Source organism: Mesoplodon bidens, assembly GCF_964165515.1.
Source record: "Mesoplodon bidens genome assembly, chromosome: X".
NCBI lineage: Eukaryota > Metazoa > Chordata > Mammalia > Artiodactyla > Ziphiidae > Mesoplodon > Mesoplodon bidens.
Window position 1 is genome coordinate 139,754,149 of NC_138163.1, and position 6,000 is coordinate 139,760,148.

At 45.0% G+C, this 6,000-nt stretch overlaps 1 long non-coding RNA gene across 1 annotated transcript in view; it reads right to left on the reverse strand.

Annotated features, from left to right (window-relative positions):
* Window positions 1-5,077, reverse strand: part of LOC308608791 — a 117,073-nt gene extending 111,996 nt beyond the window's left edge. The window contains exon 1 of the long non-coding RNA XR_014014234.1: window positions 4,451-5,077. This is a non-coding gene — a long non-coding RNA (uncharacterized lncRNA). The remainder of the gene's footprint in view (window positions 1-4,450) is intronic.
* Window positions 5,078-6,000: the final 923 nt, after the last annotated feature.

Below are 6,000 nucleotides of genomic sequence, written 5' to 3' on the forward strand. Positions count from 1 at the left end.
TTCACAGGACTGCAAGAAAAAATGTACGGAAACACAAAAGACCCCAAAGAGCAAAAACAGTCTTGTGAAAGAAATGAGCTGGAGGAATCATGATCCCTTACTTCAGACTGTACTACAAAGCTACAGCAATGAAAAAAGTATGGTTGTGGCATAAAAACAGACACACAGATCAATGGAACAGGATAGAAAGCCCAGAAATGAACCCACACACTTATGGTCAATTAATCTATGATAAAGGAAACAAGAATATACAATGGAGAAAAGACAGTCTCTTCAATAAGGGGTGCTAGGAAAACTGGACAGCTACATAAAAAGAATAAAATTAGAACATTTGCCAACACCATATACAAAAATAAACTCAAAATGCATTAAAGAATAAATGTAAGACCGGGTACTATAAAGCTCCTAGATGAAAACATAAGCAAAATACTCTTTGACATAAATCGCAGCAGTATTTATTTGGATCCATCTCCTAGAGTAATGGAAAAAAAGCAAAAATAAACAAATGAGACCTAATTAAACTTAAAAGCTTTTGCATAGCAAAGGAAACCATAAAATAAAAAGACAGCACACGGAATGGGAGAAAATATTTGCAAACTATGGAACTGACCAGGACTTAATTTCCAAAATATACAAACAGCTCATACAGCTCAATATCAAAAACAAAAAAACAAAAAAACCCAAAGAGCCCAATCAAAAAACGGGCAGAAGACCTAAACAGACATTTCTCCAAAGAAGACATACAAATGACCAACAGGCACATGAACAGATGGTCAACATCATTAATCATTAGAGAAATGCAAATCAAAACTACAATCAGCAATCACCTCACACCAGTCAGAATGGCCATCATCAAGAAGTCTACAAACAATAAATGCTGGAGAGGGTGTGGAGAAAAGGGAACCCTCCTACACTGTTGGGGGTAATGTAAGTTGGTGCAGCCACTATGGAGAACAGGATGGAGGTTCTTTTAAAAACTAAAAACAGAATTACCATATGATCCAGCAATCCGAGTCCTGGGCATTATCAAGACCAAACTATAATTCAAAGAGATACATGCACCCCAGTGTTCGTAGCAGCACTATTCACATTGGAAACAAATGTCCATCGACCGATGAATGGATAAAGAAAATGTGGTACATATATATAATGGAATATTACTCAGCCATAAAAAGAATGAAATCATGCCATTTACAATAACATGGATGGACCTATAGATTATCCCTTACCAAGTGAAGTAAGCCAGACAGAGAAACACAAATATCATATGATATCACTTATATGTGGATTCTAAAATATAATACAAATGAACTTACTTACAAACCTCAAATAGACTCATGGACATAGAAAACAAACTTATGGTTACCAAAAGGGAAAAGGAGGGAGGGATAAATTAGGAATTTGGGATTAGCAGATACACACTACTATATACAAAATCGATAACCAACAATGACCTACTGTATAGACTAGGGAACTATATTTAACATCTTGTAATAACCTATAAGGAAAAATAATCTGAAAAAGATTATATATATATATATATATATATATGTAAAACTGAATCACTTTGTTGAAACTAACCAACACTGTAAATTAACTATACTTCAATAATCATAAAAAAGGATGTTGTGATCCATCTAAGAACTGATGGTAAAAAAGACCGAACACTTCAGTCTGCTTTCGGATTTAACTTTCATCTGTATGATTTCTGTTCAAAAAAAGTCAAGGTCCCTTTCAGTCCAGTTGCTACTAAAATCTGAGGGACCGGTTCCAGAATTTCAGGAGGTTGAAGAGCAGGGATGAGACTCCACTCTGACTTGCGGCCTCCGTCCGTCTCACTCATCACCATGGCTCCACCTCACTGACTGCCTAGAGACCTAAGGGTAGAAGGTGGGCTGCCCTTGAACTTGACTTAAGTCTAACCAGCCACACTTACAGAGGCTACACACCATCACCAAAAGTACACTGGTTAATCTGGCAACACACACAAATCCCACTATATTCCATATCAGGTAGATCACTTGGCAGAATTTGCATTGCCCGTTGTCTTCAGGGGCATCTATTTCAGTTCTCCTACATACAGATGAAGAAGCTGAGGCACAGAGTCATAGCCGTACATGCCAAAAGCCACAGACCTCCACAGCAGCCTACGCGTAGAATCCAGCCTCCCTGACTATCACGGAAATAGCACACTTCTCCCAGGGATATTTTAGTGCTGCCCAGTTGGCGTGAAAACACTCTGACCGCTTTCAACACTATACCTAGCCAAGCATGTGTGCTTTTTTCTTTTCTTTTTTTTGGTACACAGGCTTCTCACTGTTGTGGCCTCTCCCGTTGCAGAGCACAGGCTCCAGACGCGCAGGATCAGCGGCCATGGCTCACCGGCCCACGCGCTCCACAGCATGTGGGATCTTCCTGGAACGGGGCACGAACCTGCATCCCCTGCATCGGCATGCGGATTCTCAACCTCTAAGCCACCACGTAAGCCCAGCACGTGTGCTTTGAGCATGCATGCTTCCTTCTGCTCAGACGCTGAACAAGGTACTACACTAGCTACCCAGCCCTCCAACCAACTGGGTCACAATTTAAAGAACCTGGAGCAGCCCTGAGGTCCAGAGGCTCAGATATGAATATGATTCCCTCTAAAATAAACATACTAGTAACCACCATTGAATTAAGCATGTACTATGTGAGCTCTCTAGTAGACTGTGGACATGCATTTTCCTTTGCCTAGGAAGACCATCGGAGGATAAAGTTACTCAGGGCCATGCAAACCCAGCTTGGATTCTAGAAACCATGTCTTGGCTATGGCACTGCTTTTGAGTAAGGTCCTGTCCACCTGGGTTTCCAGGTTTATATGGAAATTTCCTGATTTGGGGGTGGTCGCCCTATCCTGAACGTGGGCAGCCTTGCCTGAGGCTCTGACATAGGCCGACTATGTCGTATGAACCCCCTGCCTGAAATAGTTGGACTTGACTTGTGGACTCAGTCACTGCCTGCAGCACTGCTTTCAGGGATGGGTTTCTGGCAACAAGGCCATTCACTGCTCACTGTCCAGAACAGAAGCTCTGGGGTGGAGTTACTTCACCAAGCCTGACCTAAATTTTTTTTTTTTTTTTTTTTTTTTTTTGCGGTACGCAGGCCTCTCACTGTTGTGGCCTCTACCGTTGCGGAGCACAGGCTCCGGATGCGCAGGCTCCGCAGCCACGGCTCATGGGACCAGCCGCTCTGCGGCATGTGGGATCTTCCCGGACCGGGGCACGAACCCGCGTCCCCTGCATCGGCAGGCAGACTCTCAACGACTGCGCCACCAGGGAAGCCCTAACCTACATTCAATACTTTCTCCACAACACCTGCTGATGTGCAATGTTTGGATGGTCACCTACTGTGGGCCAGCATTACATTAAGCACCTAATATTTATTGTTGAACTTGAGTCGTCTTCACGCACCCTGCACCCTCAGGTAGCCTCTCATCCAACCCACATCATGGCCAAAAGCATGAAGAAATATTCTTCTGGTTTGTTGACATAGTCCAATAGGCCTCGTGCAAAAGCTGTCCCGAGAAACACACATGTGAGATGTACACAGAGATTCCGGGTTACTGCAGAATCACAGTATAGTTCACATTTTCAGTGGGAAAGTCACTCGACACAGGCTTGTAAAGTCGTATCAGTGGTGATAAGGAAGTTGGAAAGGTAGTGATTGGTCAGGTGGAGAGTCACAATTAGTCTCAGGTGAGAGCAGTTCAGTGTATGGGCCACTATACATACATCAGTTCTTTATTTACAACGTGCATGAAAGTCAGCTGGGCCTCTTGTTACAACGTGGTTTTTTAACTCAGTACAGCTGAGGTGGAGCCTGCATTTCTAACAAGCCCCCCTAGCACTCTGAAAGCCGCTGGGCCTCAGGCTACACTCTGCACAGCAAGCCCATCAACCTCCTTGACCCAGGTTTAAAAAGGAAGGAATGTAGTTGCCTCACTTGGATGTAAGTCATGCAGGTCGGTGGCTTTAGAACCTTCCAACTAAGCTTCATGATCTTACCAGAAAAGTAACCATTCAGAGAGGAAGAAAACCACGCCAGCACCGAGTCTCAGAGCCTGGGGTAGATGGAGCCTGGGGTTGAGGGGTCTGGAAACACAAATAGAAATCCAGAGAGGGAAAGAAAGGGCGGCCGTCACAGAAACAGCAACAACTGTTGCTCAACTGAGTAAACGATCCGTGTTTCAAGCGCAGAGAGGAAGGGAGCCGGGGGTCTCTGAAGTCGGGCCCAGACAGGCCAGAACCCCAACAGCGGACTCACTGGTGCAGAAAAGGCAAACTTCAAAGTCTTAACAACAAGCAACGGGAAGAAATCAGCACAGGCAAACCAAAACGGCTAGAGTGGGCGCAGGGTCACACGTGGTCAGAAGGCCACCAGGGAAACTCCCAGATGTGGGAAGTGAACTTACCTGTTTGTCTTCAGCTTCCAGAAGCAGCAGAGCAAGGGAAATCCAGGCGTCCTCGTCTCAGAGGACGTGGCGGGCCCAGCAAGGAGTCCAGGAACGGATGAGGTTCGGGAGACGGAAAACTCAGCCAAGGCTCAGGTCCGCTATTAACGCAAAGCTGCCGTAAAGTGAGGACGTAAAGTGGCGTGCGACTGACGCAATGCAAAGCCCGTATTCCTTCCTAACTGCGCGGGGCGGAGTCAACACGCGCGAGTTAAGTGGCTCTAGCTGTGAAAACTGGCAAACAGTACGCAGCCCGAGGCTCGCTGGTAGAGCCGCTTCTCAGAGTGGGGTCCCAGATCAGCCGCATCAGTGTCACCTGGGAACCAGTTAGGAAAGGTAAGATCTCCGCCCTGTTCCAAAGCGCCCAGGCAGACACTGCGGGGCTGGAGCCCTGCAGCCTGTGGTTCTGCAAGCCCTCCAGGTGATCCTGATGCAGGCTCCCTTCACTGCAGCACAGTCTACTGACAGCATGGGGGAGACGCAAGGCCAGGTGTGGCAAAGGACAGTCGTTATAAGCGGCCTTGATGATGGCAGTTTTAAAGAGCGACTGAACAGCAAAGCCTGTTTACAGGGAGAAGAAAAACCAGGATACATCATGTAAAATAATTAGTAAAACAGGGTCAGTGATCCACAAGTTGGCCAGTGATATCTCTTTATCCATTCATCTCATGATGTACTTTTAAGAGACCCACCAAAAAGAAGTGCTATTTGTTACCCAGGCAGGTAAAGAGATCTTCTCAGAGGGGGGAAAGAAACTTGAGGAAAACAAACGTGGTGGTCTAATGTGACGTCTTTGACAGAAATATTGGGAAAGAGTTTTATTTTAAATATAAACACAATTGTAAGACAAAAAAAAAGGAAAAACAACAGGTGGAGGCTTTAATTACAGGCACACCTTTTCTTACTGTGTTTGCTTCATTGCTCTTCACAGATATGGCAGTTTTTACAAATTGAACGTTTGTGGCAACCCTGCATCAAAGAGGTGTATTGGCGCCATTTTCCAAGAGCATTTGCTCTCTTTGTGTCTCTGTGTCTCATTTTGGTAATTCTCGCAGTATTACAAGCTCTTTTATTATGATTCTATGTGTTATGGTGATCAGTTGTCTTTGATGTGACCACTGCAAAAAGATTGCCACTCTGAAAGTTTATATGTTGGTGAGCATTTTTCTGCAATAAAGTAAGTTTTAATTCAGGTCTGTGCATTATTTTTTTAGACATAATGTTATTGTACACTTAACAGACTAAAGTCTAGTGTAAACATAACTTTTATTTATTTTTTATTTTTTTATTTTTTTTTGTTTTTGCGGTATGCGGGCCTCTCACTGTTGTGGCCTCTCCCGTTGCGGAGCACAGGCTCCGGACGCGCAGGCCCAGCGGCCATGGCTCACAGGCCCAGCCGCTCCGCGGCATATGGGATCCTCCCAGACCGGGGCCCGAACCCGTATCCCCTGCATCGGCAGGCGGACTCTCAACCACTCTGCCACCAGGGAAGCCCCGTAAACATAACTTTT